General features: G+C 41.3%; 1 protein-coding gene across 1 annotated transcript in view; it reads right to left on the bottom strand.

Annotated features, from left to right (window-relative positions):
* Nucleotides 1-14,456, bottom strand: part of METTL21C (methyltransferase 21C, AARS1 lysine) — a 38,896-nt gene extending 24,440 nt beyond the window's left edge. The window contains exon 1 of the mRNA XM_067536906.1: nucleotides 14,373-14,456. The gene's annotated coding sequence lies outside the window, so the exon portion shown is untranslated. The remainder of the gene's footprint in view (nucleotides 1-14,372) is intronic.
* Between the last annotated feature and the right edge of the window lie 5,148 nt (nucleotides 14,457-19,604).

Here is a 19,604-nt window from a genome sequence, read left to right as displayed (position 1 = left end):
CTTCCATTAATACAGGGAAGGAAAGCAAAAGAACCACTGAAACCATCTGAGTTTCTCAATTCTGTTTGTTGATGTAGCCAGAGATTTTTTGCTTTAGTTGTCAAAATGTCCAAAAATAAGGTTGAAATAAAGGCTTGCAGAAAAGCCTAGAAAGGGGTTTAAACAAATTCTGAGATTGATGGATTGAATATTTGGGTAACTGAAAAGAGTGGTATCAGTATCATGACATTTTTATAACATTTAGAATAATGATTAGTTTTAGGAAGAGGATTCTTAGGTAAGGATTGGTAATAAGAAAGATCCAGCAAGTGACTGTTAAGAATGGCAGTTGGAAGGGGGATCCTCTTCACTCCTAGCCCCTCCCCTATCCATTTTGATGTTCTCACTCCTAAGGTAACCCCTCCTTCCCTGGCACATAACTCCTTACTCTGACCTCATTAGCATAGAAGGTGAGGCTAATTAACATAAAAAGGAGGCTAATTAAAGTTGCACAACACCTAGAGTACTGATGTAATAACACTGTAAACTGTTATTCATCATGGGATTCCAGAAGAGGCAACAATAGATATTGGTTCACAATTCATGGGTAATTCATTTTGGCAATTATCTTTGATGTCAGTTCAAGCACATCACCTCAAACCATTACTATGTGTAGTCAAGTGGTTTAGTGGAAAAGTCACTACAAAATAGCAAAGAACTGAACAAAGCTCTGGGCAATACAAAGGATCCACATTTCACATTGTTAGAATAGCTCTGTGAGGGTAGGCCTACAATCAAAGATCAGCCATAAACCCATTCCTCTTTATGAATGTAATGGACACCTTGACATGGGGGATTAGGAGAGAGGTTCCATGGAACATGCTTTTTGCCAGTGACGTTACGTTGTGCTGCAAAAGATAAATATGAACTTCAAAGGGAACTAGAAAATAGAGGGTTGCCTTAGAAGAAAATGGTTTACAAATTAGTCAACAAAAAGCTGAATACATTTGATGATTCATTGAGAGGGACAATAAGGGACAAGAAGCCAGTAAAACTAGATAAAGTCTGCACAACAATCTAAATATCTGGGTTCAGCGTTGAGCTATGGTGGGAATGGAAGTGCAAGTGTTAGGAGTCGCATGATAAGTGCTTGGTGCAAATGAAGAAATTAATGGAAATTCTCTACAGTAAGAATATGCCAAGTAAACTAAGGAGAAAAGTGTAGAAAACCATAATTAGGCCAACTATGATGTATGGGTTGGAATGCTGGCCAATGAGGAAGAGAGAAGAACAGCTACTTCACACTGTCCAAATGAAAATGCGCAGGTAGATGCTAGGTAAGACAAGAGCTGATAGACTATTCAATGAAATGGTACGAGCCATGGTATAGATAGCCCGCATAACAGAAAAACTGAGGGAGTGTGGACTGAGATTGTTAAGTCATGTGAGATGACAAGATTTGGGATATGTTGACCAGAGAGTACAAGTTCTAGTAGTCAGGAGACAAAGCCCACAAGGAAGATTTAGAAAAAGGTGATTTGAGATGCTGAAGGAAGACATGAAGAAGGCTGGTGTCATTTTGGAAGACTGGGGCCTGGTCTACACGGGCAATGGAGTTCTATATAATGCCGCTTATGTCACCCCTTAAAGTATGTGTCTCCACTGGCACATAAGTTCCATTGATTTAAAGCACAGTAAAAGTAATAAAACCACCTCTGCAAGTAGCGTAGTGCTGAATTTGAATTCCATGGGTTGAATTTGCATCCATGTAAGTAGAATGCAATGTAAATCGACACCATTGGATTCCGGGAGGTATCCCATAATGCCCCATTGTGACCACTCTGGACATTCACGTTCTGCTGTAACGTGGCCATGTAAACAGGAAATAGCTTCTCCCCTCAAGCCCTGGGAAATTTTGAATTTCCATTTCCTGTTTAGACAGCATGGAGAGAGCTTTGTAGCTGAACTGCTCATGGTGACTGCACGGCACAAATGCGCTCTAGCTTGGAGTCGACCAGAGGTCTTGAATCTCATCGGTCTGTGGAGCGAAAAGTCTGTTCTGGCTCAGCTCTGAGCCAGCAAAAGAAATTTAGATATATACAAGAAGATATCTCACGTCATGTTGGAGAAGGGGCACAACAGGAATGCATGGCAGTCCCGTGTTAAGATCAGAGCTGAGTCAGGCTTATCAGAAAACTAGGGAAGCTAACAGATGTTCTAGCTCCTCACCCAAAACATGCCACTTTTAGAGGAGCTGCATGCAATTCTTGGAGGTGACCCTACTACTGTGCCACCACGCAGCATCGATACCTCCAAAGAATCTCAAATGAGGACAAATGAGGAGGACTCTGTGGACTAGGAGGATGAGGATGAGGAGAGTAGGGTGCAGGAGAGCGGAGTATCCGTGCTCCCTGAGAGCCAGGACCTGTTCATTACCTCAGAGCAGTCCAGCAACTCACAAGACAGCGGGACTGATCGAGATGGAGGGGAAGGCACATCTGGTGAGTGTGTGTGGTAAATTTTTTTTTTTTTTTTTTTTGCAGTTATGTCCCCAGTCCAGCTTCTTAAAAGGTGTTTGTGTTTTTGAGGGAAGGTCTGACTGGGTGATGGCAAACTTCAGTGGAGGGTTACTCGCAGAACGGACTATTTATGTGCAGAGGTATGCTCCGAGAATCCTCTGTGGATATCTCAAGGAAACTTTCATGTAGGTAATCTGTTAACCTTTGCAGAAGGTTTCTGGGGAGGGCAGCCTTACTTCTTCCGCCACAGTAGGATACTTTTCCCCACCACTCTGCAATTAAATGAGTAGGCATCATTCCAAAACACAGCATAGCAACATAAGGGCCAGGCCTGTACCCCAATGGTTGCAGCAAATCTTCCCTTTCTGCCTGCGTTACCCTCAAGAGACTGATATCACACATGGTCACCTAGGGAAGATGGTGCAAGTTTAAAGTAGCCGACCAATACAGTCACTCCATTTTATTCCTCTGCTGTGGACTGGGTGCCTCCCCAAGGCTATTCCTAGTCCTAGTACTGTTGCAATGGGCATTATGGGTCAGGACACTAGTTGCTCTGTGTTTTCTGCCACTACAATTTACCCGTAGTGTTCTCTAATCTGTTCTACCTACCTCTTCCCAAACTGGTCTTTGGCATGTTACAGGGGAGCCTGGTGATCCCTCTCCTTGCTCAAGTGTGAATTGTGGATTTTAGTGCTAACGAAGCCTCTCTATAACAGATGCAAGGGCCCCTTGCTTATCATGTCTGTAAATCCAGTCTGACCCTTCCAAGATGTACAGAATGGAATGCGGGTCTGGCTTAGCCTTGTGAACATGAAGGGGCGTATTTTTTACATTGTAACATTTCCTTTACTACTTGGGGTCAGCTAACAATGGCAACTTTGTGCTTTGCTTATCTTATAGTAGACACCTCAGCCTTCGGTTCCCCTTGCCGAACTCCAGTTGAAAGACTTTCCCAGATTAGGAAGTGGGAAAAAAAAATGCGAGATGATATGTTCAGCAAACTGATGAACACCACTGTGGCTGCTGACACAGAGCTCAGAGCCTGGAGAATGTCCTTGTCTGAAAAACTAGACATGGAACACAGAAGATCTACACAGGAGTAGGAGCATGATACACAGCAGGAGATGTTCCGTATTATGAGGGATCAGTCTGACATGCTGAGGCATCTGGTAGAGCTCCAGGATGAGCAGCATCAGGACAGACTCCCTCTGCAGCCTCTCAAAAACACTCCACTGCCTGCCGCTTTATCAGACCCCACCCCACAAATGGTCTAAGAGACTGAGCAGGATGGGGAGAGAAGGGGAAGTGGGCTGCTGGAGCGAGGGTGGGGGATGGGAAATAAAGGTACATCACAGACATACATTATTGTAGTTCATTGCAAAACTGGTTTTTCAATGCTTCCCAAAGCTGAAGCGCTCTGTGGTTGGCTCTGAGCATGGCACTGGAATCTGGCTGCTCAAAATTTGCAGCCACCCTATCAGCCTCCACAACCTAACCCTGGGGGAACTTTCCCCCTTTGTTTTACACAAATTATGGAGTACACAGCATGTAGATATAATTGATGGGATGTCTTTTTCACTGATGTCAAGCCTAGTAAGCAGACATCTCCATCTGGCTTTTAAACAGCCAAATGAACATTCATCACCATTCTGCACTTGCTGAGCCTGTTATTGAAAAGCAATTTCTCGCTGTCGGTGAAACATCCCCTGTGATCCACAAGGGCCTGCAACACCACTGAGAAGTATCCCTTCTGGTTTATGTACTCTGTGCCAAGGTGGTCAGGTGCTAGGATAGGGATATGCGTGCCATCTATTGCCCCCCCACAGTTTGGGAACCTCATTGTGGCAAACCCGTCCACTATATCCTGCATGTTTCCCAAAGTCACTACCCTTCTCAGCAGAAGCCTATTGATGGCCCTGCATACTTGCATCACAGCAGCTCCAACGATGAAATTACAGACTCCGAATTGATTCCCAACTCCCTGGTAGCAGTCTGGGGTTGCCAGCTTCCATAGAGCAATGGCCACTTGCTTCTCCACTGTCAGAGCTGGTCTCAAGCAAGCTTTCATATGCTTCAGGGTTGGGGACAGCTCCGCGCAAAATTCAAAGAAAGTTGCCTTTCGCATATGAAAGTTCTGCAGCCTCTGCTCATCATCCCACAGCTTCATAACGATGCAATCTCACCAATCTGTGCTTGTTTCCCAAGACCAGAACTGGCGCTCCATGGACTGAAGATGATGCGTGACAGCCTGCAGCAAATGGGAATTGTTCCGCTCTATGGCTTGTAGCAGGCGACCTCAGTAACATCGCTATTTTCCGTGCTGCAGCTCCTCTCTCACCTCTGAAAACACTGCAGGGTAAGTCATAAGGTATTTGTGATGCTCACAATGATAGTGCAGAGCTGAGTGGGCTCCATATCTCTCCAGCAACAGCGTGCACACAGCATAGAGAAACGGCACGAAAAAGCATTTGTTGTTTGTTTGGGACAAAAAGGGAGAGCGAGGGAGCACGTTGCATCATGGGAGGACAATGAGTTTCCCAAAAGCGGATGCAGCTAGTTGCACTGTGGGATAGCTACCCACAGTGCACTGATTTGAATGTCGACCCAAGCGTGGCGAGTGGCGATGCAAGAGCCTGGCACAAGGAGCGTGATGTGATCACACTCCTGTGACTTCTAAAATTCAGCAGGTGAAAGTCGATTTAAAGTAAATCAACTTCAGTCTACAGTGTAGACATACTCTCACTTGACAGGAATACTTGGAGGTAAAGAACAAAAGCCACTGACCCTGATTAACAGGAGAAGGTGAAGAAGATCACAACACAGCTCATATTGCTTCATTAGGATCACCAGTTCAGAGAATTATGGTCAAGAGGACATAAACTTTAGTGTCAGCATCTAATATGCTTCTTGAGCCAGTAAACTATATACCAAGAAATTAGCACAGAAAGAAGACTGACCCTCAACATAAATGGGTAAAAATGTTGACTGTCCAACTAAAAGTGGCAGGTAAACAACTGTACTGACCACACTGAAATCATAAGTTGTCATAACGACCCCAAGGGCCAGTCCTCCTGAAAGGACAGAAGACATCTAAACAGAAGCAATGAGGACATCTTCCTTTCTTGAGGATATCTAGAATGCTACCAATGCTGTTCATGCACTGACAGAAATGTCAGTGATTGGGATGCCCTTTCATTCACTGACAAAATACTCTAAGAGCAGCAAATACAGCCTCCAGGAAATAGATAAACCTCAGCAGCAGAGCAGGTCAGAGGACAAGACATTGACAATGATACATGAAATGTTCTTTGTCTTTAGCTAAATAACTTATGCTCACAGGATATGGGTACTTATCGTTGTCCAACATTTCTCTGCCATCTTGGGTCAAATTTTCTGCAGGTGTAAATGACTGTAATGCCATTCACGTCAATAGAAGTAAACTGGTTTACTCCAGCTTGTCCCCAATCTCCATCTGTCCTCAGCAGAAAGCATAGAAACTTCAGAAAGCATACCAGGCAAAATGGGATGGAGAAAAATATTCTTATCACTATACTACTTTATTACCCAGCCAGAAAGTGAAAGGACATTCTTTTTTGAAACAGGATGTAGAAAGGATCTAGGTACAGTTAAAAAGGATTTAGAACAGGAAATCTGTGTATTAACTATATATAACAGTACTACTTAATATCAATGGTTTCAGCAAAAAGACAATAGTACTACATGTCAGCAACCCAATATTATACTCAGGGATCCTAGTTTTCCGTGATAAAAAACCAAAATTCTCTGATTAAAAAAAACCCATAAAAATCTGCCTTTTTCCATGGTTAAAATGAAACGCTGCACTTTCGTTTCCCTAACCACAATATAACTAGGTATCAGTTTGACACAATGTTTTATTTGTTTTTGGATACATACAAATACAATAAAATGCCATTTATCCGAGCCTCCATTATCCAGCTCTACATATTAACTGAACCACCAGCCCACGCAGGGGCTGACAGCCGGAGCCCCCTGCCATCTTAAAGTAAGGGATAGAAAGCTTTTGCCCATTATCCTAATTATCCAAAGATTTGATTGCCTGATCTGGCCTTGGTCCCAATTAGAACAGATAATCGGGGTTCTACTGTATATGTTTTTATTTTTTCACAAAATGTAAAAACCAAAGATTCTCTGTAAGAATGCAAATTCTGCATTTTTTCAACAGCAAACACAGTTCTAGGATCCCTGATTACAGTCTATATAATAGGACCTTTCTATGCAAAAACACTTCATTCTTTGAACTACTCAAGAATCCTGTGATGTGCGGTGCAGTTTAAGAGCTTGATCCCATCAGGTTCTGAGCTGGTTTGCGAGGTGCTGAGTTCCCTCAACTCCCAATTGAGGCCCCACGTCAGAAGACCATCTATATTCACCACAACACTTAAGCACATGCTTAAGTTTGTGTTTAAGTTATTTATTTGCTAAACAGTGATGAACTTAAATATGAGTTTAAGAGGATGCTCAGTGCCAGAAAACATTTAGTATCTTGCAGGATCAAGCCCTGAAAAAATACTTACAAATCCTTGCAGACCAAGAAGTCAGGAACAAAGCTGTGACAAGCACCCTTAATTCAGTTATGTTGTTCCAAAGCACTAAGAGCCACATGGTTTTCTCAGCTGAGTGATTTTACATTACACTGTGAAAAATGTTCATTTAAACCATATGGATAAAATGTGTAGACAGGTGCAGCACTCTATTTTTTGCACCAGTTGTAGTCCAGTATTACAATCTGTTTCGAAACTAGAAAGTGTACATATGATAGGAATCTGATCTGACAGCATACAGCATATCTTACAGGGAAATTTCTTAAGACACTTCCTTTCTATTTGTGGGTTTTATTTTGACTTCAACATTATGAATATTATATTATATGAAGACTGGACAAGATTGTACTTGGTCCTCCAACCTGTAATGGGATATAGCAAACAGAGTAGCAAACAATGAAGTTTATATAGTGTAATACCTATTTCCAGCATATGAACAGAAAACATGAGAAGGGGTATTCTCTCTGTGGTTTAAAATGTAAGCTTAAATTCCTGATCATAATAAGGGGTCAGATTGGCTTCCTCTGTCTCCTGTCCACTTCCCCTACTCAAATTCAGGCTATCCTACATTTTAACCTAGGGAACTGCCAAGAACTCTCTTAAAAAGACACTATATAACATGTTGCATACGCTGTAATATTTTCTGTAAAGGCAAAAATGCAAAACACTTGTCAAAATATGCTTCCCAGGTTAGCTGTAACTCTGGCTGTGTCTACACTGCAAGCTAGAGGTGTGACTCCCCTGCTTGTGTACACAAACTCATGCTAGCTTGAAGTAGAAATAGCAGTGTAGGTGTGGTAGCACTGGTAGTAGCAGCAGAGGCATGGCTGAGCCGTGCCAAATACATACCCACTGGTTTCAAGTGCATTTGTACTCAGCACTGGGTGGAGTTTATTTAAGGAGCCCTTTGACAGGAGAAACTGAGGCTAGGGGTCACTTGCAGGGCTGCCCTGAGGCCTCCTGGGAAGAGTCCATTTGTTCACTGTAAAGTAGTGAGCAAGACCTGCTTAATTTAAAAATGTTTAACTTTAGTAGCTGATGTTTACCATCCTCGTGGGATACTAGTAGAATGGAAAGAGTTATCACCAAATGATGAGACTGCCTCATCTATTTTTCTACTTCCTAATATAGAAAAGAAATATTTATTGAACATCTGCCTTTTCTGCATTATTATTGATAATTTTACCATTTTCATCTTGTAATGGACCAATACCATTGTCAGGATTCTTTTTGTTCCTAAGATACTTTAACTCCTTTTTATTGTCCTTAACTCTGCTGGACATAGATTTCTCTTTGCGTCCCTTTGCTTCCTTTATTGATTTATATTTATTACTATCACCTTCCCTTTTCTTCCATTTCTTTACACATACACACACACAGAATTATATATAGTGTATATATAACAATATATTGTTATATTATATATATATATATATATATATGACATAAAATATTTATAGATGACTTCACTTTCCCTCTAAACCAGCTTGGTAATTTAACCAATAGGGACTCCTTTCTCAATTGTGGCTTTTGGAGCATCTAGTAAAGCATTCATAAACAATTCACAGTTATTTACATTTTTCTGACTAAATTCTTCCTCCCAACTGATTTGCCTTATGGTTTCCATCTTGTCCTTCTGCACTTCTCCACTTCCTCTTCCCTCACTGATGAGAGGGAGGTTTTAAATCTTCCTGACTATACCACTGTAAACAAGTGGACTCTATCCAGGTGCTGCTGGTGGTTTCAATTAGGGTTACCACCTAAGAAATGCAAAAAAACCCCTGCCCCCCTCACAAGGTAAGCCCACCGCAACGCCAACCCCCAACTCAAGGCAACCCTGCAACCCCATCCCTTCAACAGCCACTTACAGTATCTAGAGAGAGAACACATATAGATAAGATCGAGAACATCATTTTCTTACTCAAACTGTGGAAGTGGGAACAGCACAGCATCTTTAGTGGGACACAGAAACTATTAACATTAGATATACTAGTGTATTATGATAATAATGCAAATCTTAAAACCCACATAAAAAGAACCCAGCAGATTAAATTGTTTTTCTGGCAACTGGCAAATTCATTTAAAAAGGAAAAAAAAAAAAAAAGCTAAGCTGGTCAAATACCGGCCAGGTGGTAACCTGCCCCTCTGGACAGCCCTATAAGAGGGTTTTCACCTTGGTTTCCCCTTTCAAGGTACTCCTTAAATAAACTTTCCATGGGCTCTTTTCTTTGGCGGAGAGGACAATAAATGCCCCTTCTCTAATTTATTTGACAAAAAACAAAACTCAGTCCTGGGACTTCTCTTCTCCCCCACGGTTGCTCTCTTCAGCTCTTCCCTGCTTTGGCAGGCTACTCTCAGCGCTGAAGGCTGGAGTCTTTTCTTACTCCTCCAAAGTCTGTTCTCTTTTCATCCAAAACAAAATCTACAAGCCTATGTATTTACCTGGTGACCAAGGCTCCTCCCAGGCCTTCCCTGCCTGGAGTCTCAGTCCCAAGTTGCCAAGTCCCAGGACTCTCTGCTGGAGCCTATTCACTCCTGAGCAGCCTCTGTTCTCCCAGAGCATTTCCACTTGGCCCTCTATCCCTCAGCTTCCTGCTTTTCTGATAGGGGAAAATGATCTAATCCCTGCTCAGGTGTGCCTCTCCAGTAGTCAGGGTTGGCTGAGCCCAGGCCACACAAAGGGGCAAGCCATCTTGTTACAGTATGTTTGAAGTATATTAAGTATTAAGATTACAACAATTCTTCACTATTTGAACCTTTATAGAGATATCACCTAAAAGATAGCTGTTTAATTCCACAAGAGGTTGCTTAAAAGTTACATTAGCTTGATAGTCCCTCCCTTCTAGGAATTAAGCATGGTGACTCTACTGCTCCCAAATCCTACAAATCCAGGCGCTCAGGACTAGGACTCTGATTTTGCCAGTGTGTTATTACTGGTTCAGTCCAAGAACTTGGTCTGAAAAACCCTCCATGGAATTGTCTCAAACTACCTCATACACCTTGTCTCTGCTCCCTCCTCTCACGTAGGCCCCGATTTAGCAAAGCACCTAAGCATCTGCTTAACTTTAAGCATCCAAGCATTATAGTAGTTGCATTTAAGTCCATATGACTACTCACATTCCTAAGGTTATGCGTGTTCTTTAAATGTGTTCCTCAATACCTGCCTTAACATCGGCCTCTTCTCTTCCTGCCCACTGTTTCACCAGTGTTCCTGCAAGTTGTCTCTGTAGTTTTACTGCCTAGAAACCTTTCCCTTATATAGGTTGTGATCATCAGGTTATATCTCATTCCTGATCGTAACAGAAAATCTTTTGCCCATTGCCTCATTTAACTTCTCTGTCACTTAAAACAAAAAAATCTCCAATCCATTTTGAAATAGAGTTTGTGTGAGGGGCCACTATACAGAAAGGTTATACTATATTTTTTTCAGTGCTAGTCTTAAATCTTCAAAAGTTCTCTTGACAAAAAGTTAGAGTATCTATGGTATTTTTTTTCATTAGTAGGAATGCTAGTTTTCAGGGTTTGTTTTCCTGATTTTAGGTGTTTATTTTTGGTTAGAACAGTGTCTGCTTAGAAATAACAACGTCAGTTTATTTCAATTGCAGGATTCTGAACTGAACAGGTTGTTGCATTAGCCCATGATAGAATTCACCTCAGGACAATGACACTGACAGCATTCACACAATTTTTGGCCACTCAGTATTTCTGGAGCACAGTAGCACATGGAAAATGTCTTTATTCTTCTTAAACTGCTATCTATAATCAGGAAGTGAATGACCACTTCATGTCCATGCTTTTTTCCATCCAGTTCATGCAGCAGAATGAAGAGGAAGTCAATGACAGTTGCAAATACCTTTAGAAGAACACCTACTATTTTCCACTTTTATCAATGTGTAGTTTTAAAAAGTGATTATTACAAAAAAAAATGATGGCCCCAATTCAGAGAAGCTTCCCTATTTAGTAGAGCATTTAAGGACATTTTTAAAGTTATGCCTGTTAGTTGCCACTGAAGTCAATGAGACTGATATATGCTTCAAGTTATGCATATGCCAATCTTCTCCAGAATGCAGATGGACTTAAACATGTGATTAAGTGCTTTCTTGAATTATCAGTTGCTTCCAGTTCAAACCAAAAATCAAAATCCCTATTTATTAGTAACCAAAAGTAATCATTAGTACTTTTTAAGTACTGCAGCAGATAAGAATTGCAGTGAAAATAAATACTAACAACCAATACTCTTGCTGTTTGTAGATATCTTCCTTTTTTATTTAAACAGCTGAGTATGCCTTTTTTATCCACCAGGCAGGTACGGTATCACTTTCTTTAAAACAGAGAGGTGGCTTGTCAAAGTTTACTAATCACTCTTCCTAATAGTAATAGATATCTTTAGAACTTCTAACAGATTGTAAGTCAATCTTCAGGTTCAGTGCAAGTCAATTCCCTGAAAGAAAAATGGCTTAGACAGTTCACAACCAGCAACTTGAATTGCAGCCTTGATACTCTACCCAACAGCACATATAAAAAGTGTATTTATATGATTACATATTTACAAAGTGAAGACTGGTTTTTCATTTCATTGCAGATGCCAAGTTAGAAATTGCAAAAATAGCATGATGGAATCAAACAGGAGAAAGAGGAGTATAGTCTACCTAAGCCAGAAAGAGAAAAATAGGAAACTAACCTTCAGACATATATGGGAAATAATGATCTAATCCATATTTTAACATGTGATCAGGGATTGTTTAACAAAGAAAAGTTCATGCAAATGTCACGCTTCTTCAGTCTCAGAATATGAATGTGGTAAGCGGCTTGCTTCAAGAAAAGTATTTACATCAGTCATCCAGAAATTTGTTTACTCTAGTCTGAAATCTATGCCAAGTTATTGCAAACATTTTTAGGATTTGTGTTATGCAGTTCGTGTTATGGGTATGTATTCTGTTCTTTGATCTGTGCTACAGAAAATAAAGCAGTGGCAACACAAGGACATGAAGAATTTCTAAATATTCTTAGATTTCTGAAAGTGATATAAATGAAAACATAGGCTGCTTTTAATCCATCATTCATTTACACTAATTTTAGGACTGTATTCTGTTTAGTATATGAAATTAAATAAATTGGCATATAGTTAAAATCAGTGGGTGCAGGATGAGGGGAACTGGTTAAGTAATAACATTAGAGAATTATTCTAAATAAATATTCTTTCCTTATGCCATAGATTTCCTGTGTGACTTTAGGCAAGACACTCAACTTTGTTGTGCCTCAGTTCCCATCTGTAAAATGAGATAATAGCACTTCCTTACCTCACGGGGCTGTGGTGAGGATAAATACATTAAAGATTTTGAAGCACTTTGAGATCGACTGGTGGAGAGCACTATATCAAAAAATTACATAATATAGTGAAGTTCAAGGGCTGGGCAGGAATATAAAAAGTTAAAGAAAAATAATAGGGAAGGGGAAAAAATCCATATACTGTGTGTGTATGTAAAGGTAACATCAAGAAGCATGAATGACAAACCTAAGTAACTGCATGACTTTGCTATTGTAACATTCATTCTTCCTTCCCACTGTGTTCCATTATTGTTTGTGGCTCATGACTAGGCTTTGATCCCGCAAACACTATAACTTTCAGCATGTAAGTAGTACCACTGATTTCATGGAGATCACTCACCTGCTGGGACAAAAAAAAAAGCACATTTCATGTCGTGATTCTCTATCTGAGCTGTGGTCAGATTGAAGATGATTGAAAAAAGGGAGGCTACAGGGAGCTGGTTACAGCTCCTGATTCAGGACTGCCCAGCCCTGCCCAGGGACAGGGCTAACTGATGCCCATGGAGGATCTGTTGTAGCAGAGTTCCTCTCTGCCACGCTCACCAGCCTGCCAATGCCTTGCCCCTGTGATGCCCCCATCATCTTCCCCTTACTTCAGGGGTAGGAAAATCATTTGGAGCAGGAATGGCAAAGCCACTTCCAACAGCTTTACACACCCTATGGGAGGGGTGGGAGGAATCATTCTCCTCAGCTTTAAGACTTTGTGCTGTATAAACAGCAAAGCAGCCTTACCAGACCAGAGAATCTGGCCCTTATGGGTTTGCAGGCTCAGTACCTAAGTAACCGTATGATTTTACTACTGCAATCTTCGTTTTCCTCCACTGGCTGTTGCTTTCAATCATTGCCTCACGTTTACAATTCAGATATAAGATCCTCCAGGCAGGGACTGTGTCTGTTTGGCCTGTAAAACACCTATCACATTCTGGATTCTGTATAAGTAACAACAGTACAGGTGCTTCACTCCTACAAAACACAGCTTGAAACAATTGAGTGTATTTTATCTGTTAATGAAAGCCCCCGTACAATCAACAAAGCAATATTTTATTGCACATGAGCCCTGGCTTTGCAACTAAGACTCCTCAATCATGTTACAATAAATTACTAATGAAAAGAGGCCCAACCTCACAGAAATTCACCTTTATACCTGTTAGCCTGTGGAAGCTTTCCAGTCCTCATGGGCTCACAGCGCCCTATTGTGACTATAAAATCCTTCTGCCCCCTGCCCTTTGCAGCTGCTTAATAGTGAATTAGGTATTCCACACAACCCCATTTTCAAGGGTGAAGTCTCCAATGTCACACACATTCCCTGGGATCCAGAGACTGTATGTATAGAAACTCCACCGAGCATGCTCTTGGAATTCTATATGTGCTATGTGATAGTTGCTATATAAGCTATTAAATAGCATGAAATAGTTCCAAAAAAATTCCCATAAATCTTCACAGAGGCTTTTTTTTCCCCCTTAAAGACTGCCCTTTAAGAATGCAGCAAGGCATATCAATGGGTTTGCAAATAAATAGGTTTGAATAAGAGCAATTTGTGCCATTAGCAATAGATTTTTGCTCACACAAACATATGCATAATTAAGCATGCAACTATAAATGTCATTTGTCTATTTTGAGAAGCTTTTCTGCTTGCAGTCACCTGCTGGTCATGTATAATATAGACTCCATGATATTTCATTTCTGCTACCTCTAACAGCTTTTCCTCCTTCATTTAATCAACGGTCCCTTTAACCAAGAAGTTAAATAGTATCAGGAGTGAGTAAGCTGAGACCAAAAGGTTAATTACTGCCAAAATATCATTCACCACCCCCTCTATATCCTCATTCACTCTTCACAGAGGATAGTTTCTCAAACCCATATGCTTTTGAAATACAGTGGAATCTCTCACAGTGAAGTCTCCCCCAACCTTCCCAAAACTTTACTACAAGCAGAGTTTCATTGTAACAGGAGAGGACTCTACCTGGCAAACCACACTCTCCTCTTCACTCCAGGGGTGCTGGCGTTTTCACCCCTTAAAATTGCAAGGGCACTGGCAGCTATGGCTTCGGTTAGAAGACAAGATGTTTACTCCTCATTGCAAACAGCTTCAGCAAACCCAACCTGGCTCCTCTCTGATCCCCTGAGAGCAGCTGCCGCAAGACTATGATCCTTACCCTCCCCCAACAGATATGGGCAACTTCTTCTCCCAGACAGAGCAGAAGAAGCGAGGGACGTGATAAATCTTTGAATCATGGGATCCATTTATATTGGAGTGAAAGTTCCCCCCAGTTTATGGTGAAGCTTCCTATTAAAGAAAAGAGTATTGCAGGGTATTGAAGCAATTCAAGAATTTCACTAAAAACCAGAGTTTATCACAGTGCAGTTCATTATGGCAATGATCTTGAACACATGCTTAACTTTAAGCATGTGAGTGATATGGGGGACTATCCACATGTTTAAAGATAAGCACATGCTTAAGTGCTTTGCTAAATCAGAGCCCAAAGAAGTGGGCTTCTCTGGATCTGAAACCTTCTTTAGTTGTATGGTACACAGTCCCTAATGTGTAAATGGGGCAAGATAGCCAATGACTTACTTGGGGTGGAGATTAATTTATTCCTCATGTTTGTGATTATTAATCTTTTAAAAAGACCCTGATAGTATTTAATCTCTATTATAAAGTGCATCTCCTTAAAATTCTATACTCAGTAATTGTTCTTATACTCTGGCGCTTTCCTTCCTTCCCTGGGCCTTGTCCTGGCTACAACATCTTCAAAGGCCTTATGACTTTACTATCTAGACAGGATGTGGGGGAGTGGGAGACAGATCTCTTCTTTTATCACAATGCACTTGTAGCATGACCCTGCTGTTCCATATACTGTGTATACATATGCCTAGTAGACACAAAGTTCAGCTTTGTGTGGATCCAAGTAATGTGTATGCATGTTCTATATATAATTTTAAAACTTAGACCACCTTAGCCATATAAATATTTAAAAATTCACTAGAGAGCATTAGGAATACTGGAATACTGCTAATTTTAACACACTTAGGCCATACAGAACTGTCAGTGTTCTTGAAATCTGTGTCTAGACTCCTGTAGCACTCGGAAATATTCTAAGGTTAGATTCCTGAGACTGCCAGGGATCAGAGCCATAAAGTATTGAACAACAAATTTCTGATTCTCCACACCTCCAAGAAAAGGGAAGTTGTCTGGCTTGTTTCCTCTTATAGAAAGTGAAACCAGGAGTAATGGGAGCAAATTGCAGTGCTGCTGTAGCCTACACTATCGTCAATAGAGAAGGTGCCAGAATTCGGTTGTCTGATGGCTGTCACAGTGTCACAGGTGACAGTGAGAGTGTTAACATGAATGCTTCAATGAAAGGAGCAAATGGGCTTTACAACTAGAGGAGAATTTCGGGCTGACTCTCCTGTTCCCTGGGTGATCCTACTCATATTTCTATATTAATACTAGAGCATAGAACAGAAATTATCCACCTTTAATCATTTAATAAATTTAAATTGTCACGTAGTTTAAACCCCCAAATTGAAGTTGTTTTGTGTGTGTGTGTGAGGTGGTAGTGGGGTGTTAAGCTTTACAAACATAACAGCGTAAAAGTCATGAAATTAGCCAATTCTCCTCCCTGTCCCCTCCGTTTAAATGAAGGAAGAGCGTGCTAATGGATGAGAAGAGGAAAGTGAATCTGACTAGAATCAGAAAATGAAATTATCCAGACCAGTTTGTCTGTGAATCATTGTGCCAAAAATGAACAGCAAAAATAACAAAAAGTACATTATAATTTTACAATTCTTTCAGTTTTCATTATCCTAGTGCCCTATTAAATTAGCAGTCAAACTGATAGACTGAAACAGGTATTTCACCCTCTGCTCATCAGTATTTGGGATGCCTTCCTCCCTTAAGAGAATAACCTTCCCAGACAGAAGAATATTCCAGAGAGACTACCTGTTCCGAAACATCTTTGTAGAGAAGGAGACACTTATTTCCCTGGCTTTCCATAACAGGCAACAGTAGAGGAAAAAAGGAACAGGTGATCCTCATGTGCTGATGTAAGAGTAGCTTCCAGTTAAATCCTATTTTTAACACATCTCCCCCTACCCACTCCTTAGGCCATGTCTATATGTACAGTGCTGCAGCAGTGCAGCGGTACAGATACAGTTGCACCACTGCAGTGCATCTGGTTAAATGCTCTATGCCAATGGGCGAAAGATTGCCCATTGACATTGTGACCTGTCCGTGCCTAGGGCAGCCACCTGAAAATCCCAAGGTCAGGGCAGGCTGTAAAAGGAGAGCAAATTCTCCCAGCTCTGGTGGGTGGCACTGAAGCCACACATCCCAACCAGCCACCAGCTGTGCTTCTGATTCCCACAAACTGGTTATCAAGAAGCCAGTACGCTAATACACACAGCCCCCTTTACTGCATTCCAGTCTCCGGCTCCCAATCAGCCATTAGGTCCAGTAAAGAGACCAGTTATTTAAACTCTATACTCTTTACTAAAAAAAGTTCTCTCTGACCCCAAAGGGTCAGCCACAGCACCAGATCAATACAAGTTTGGATCTTACCCAAAATACGACGCTGCCAGCCAATCCTTTAGTAACTAAAACTAAAGGTTTATTATAAAAGAAAGAAACAAACCATAAGCGAAATGTTAAAGGATTAGAGTAATCAGATACATACAAGTTCTGGCAGATGACAGCAGCTGTCCCACCAACCTGCAAAAGGACAGACAGTAAATACTACGTTCCTGCCAAGGGCATGGTTTCTATTTACCCACCTTTCTCCAAGATTCTTGGTTGTAGACACCGTGAACCAAAGAAACAAAAAACACAATACAAGTCTACACCACAGGACAAAGACTGCAAGTGACTTGACCTTTTTGGCCACAAAGTCTATTCTTCTGCAACTTCACAGTTTAGAGTGGCCAATTATAATGTGCTTTTGGTGAAATATGACCATGATAACTACACTAAATTGAATGAGTTCGCTAATGATCTACCAGAGAAACATGAACAGTTGAAGTCCCTGGTCACTGAGGGCCATTTGATTGCCCGAACATCTCCGCAGGCATCCCTCAGCAACGAAGACACAGCAGCCCAAACAGCAACAGCCGTGGTCATGCATCACGCATAATGGCTGCAATTGTCAGGCATTCTGAGGTATCTGCAATTAAAAGTAGAAGACTTACCTTTTGACAGGGAGAAATTATTCTCCAAAAAGACGGACAACGTACTCCACTCCATGAAAGACTTGATGGTGACTCTGAGAACACTTGGAATCAATACACCTGCCCACAAGCTTAAAATATACCAACCCTATCAACTCAGAGAACTCTTGTTCACCTGACAACAAAGGCCATTTGAGGCATATAGATAGAAACAGAGATCTCAGAGATGCAGATAGAATCAAACCCAAGCTTCGTCCTTTCAACCTTTGCAGGCGAAGCAATCATTTTGAAGCTTTGGTCAAGGGTCTGAGAAATCTACCCACCACTTTAACTCCAACAACCATCACCACAGACATTTTTGGACACTGATTATGCCCTTAATGCAAATCCTGGGTGTCAATTACCATGGACAGATGGGCCTACAGATCATCCAATCAGGCTATTCTATCCCTTTCACAACCATACCACCTACCCAACCTCCCTCCCAGTCCCTCCTCAGGGACCCGTCTCATGAGCACCTGCTACAACAAGAGGTGCATCACTTCGGCAATAGAACCGATCCTACTACAATATAAAGGGAAGGGATTCTATTCCCACTATTTTTTAACTCAGAAAAAAAATGGGGATTGGAGGCCATTACTGGATCTCAGGAAGCTCAACAAATTTGTTCATGTCCCAAAGTTCAAGATGGTCACTTTAGCCACAATAATTCCAGCTCTGGAACAGGAAGACTGGTTCTTAGCCCTCGATCTATAAGATGCGTATTTTCATATCACAATACACCCAGCACATCAGTGATTTCTTCGTTTCACTGTGGGAACAGAGCATTATCAATACAATATACTTTTAGCCTTTCCACCACATCACAGGTCTTCTCCAAGACACTTGCAGTCGTGGCAACACATTTATGCAGACAGAGGATAGTCATCTTCCCATACCTGCCTCTTAAGATGTCCCACACACTCAGAGGCATTATAAAATACACAGAGGGCCATGTACCTCTTTCAAAGCCTAAGACTTCAAATAAATGAGCAGATATCAACCATGGTACCTGTTCAACAACTGGAATTCATAGGGGCACACCTCAATTCCATAGAAGCAAGAGTATCACTATCGACACAAAGATTCCTTACACTAACAAACCTCATTTTGGAAATTACGAACAGCCCATACATCACAGTGCATACCTGCCTTCAACTATCGGGGCATATGGCAGCCACTATATTTGTAATGCAACATGCAAAGTTACACATGTGCTGCCTCCAAGGATTGTTATGTTTGGGCTACACACTGAACAGGCACAGCCTAAATAAATGACTGGTACTACTTCACAAAATCAAAGACTCACTATACTGGTGGTCGAATCCAACAACATCAGCAATGGCATACCATTCAAACAAGAACAAACATTAGTGATAATCACTACAGACACTTCAATAGTTGGGTAGGGTGCCCATATGCGAAATCTTACTATCTTGAACAGAAGCTTGTCTGCACATCAACCTACTCGAGCTAAGGGCAGTGCGCAATGTGTGCTCATGCTTTCTTCCACAAATAGCGAACAAGTCAGTGCAAGTGGTGACCGACAACATAGCTTGCATGGTCTCTATAAACTGACAGAGTGGTGCTTGATCCCACTCCCAATGCACTGAAGCTATAAGAATGTGGAATTGGTGCATAGGCCACAATATAAACATCTCTGCCTCATACCTCCCTGGTTGTCTGAACACAATGGCAGACATGCTGAACAGAAAATTCGGTCAAGAACATGAATGGGAACTGAACGACATAGTCCTACACCATATATTCCAACGCTAGATAGTGCCAACAATAGACTTACTCTAAACAACAACAAACCGCAAATGCCCCCACTTCTGCTCGAAATGCCTTTCTCCTCAAATGGGAAATGACACTATCTAAACATGGCACTAAAGGCTCTCACATGCTCTCTTTTTGAACTCCCACCTACATGCTCACTCCTTCATCTATCAATGAAAGTATCATTCTTAATCGCAATCACTTCCGCTAGAAG

The sequence above is a fragment of the Emydura macquarii genome, unplaced genomic scaffold (genome assembly GCF_026122565.2).
Source record: "Emydura macquarii macquarii isolate MOO-44397 ecotype Brisbane River unplaced genomic scaffold, CSIRO-AGI_Emac_v2 contig_3671, whole genome shotgun sequence".
In the NCBI taxonomy this organism is placed as follows: Eukaryota; Metazoa; Chordata; order Testudines; family Chelidae; genus Emydura; species Emydura macquarii.
Note: the sequence above shows the minus strand (reverse complement) of the source record. Positions and strands in the feature narration are given on the sequence as shown.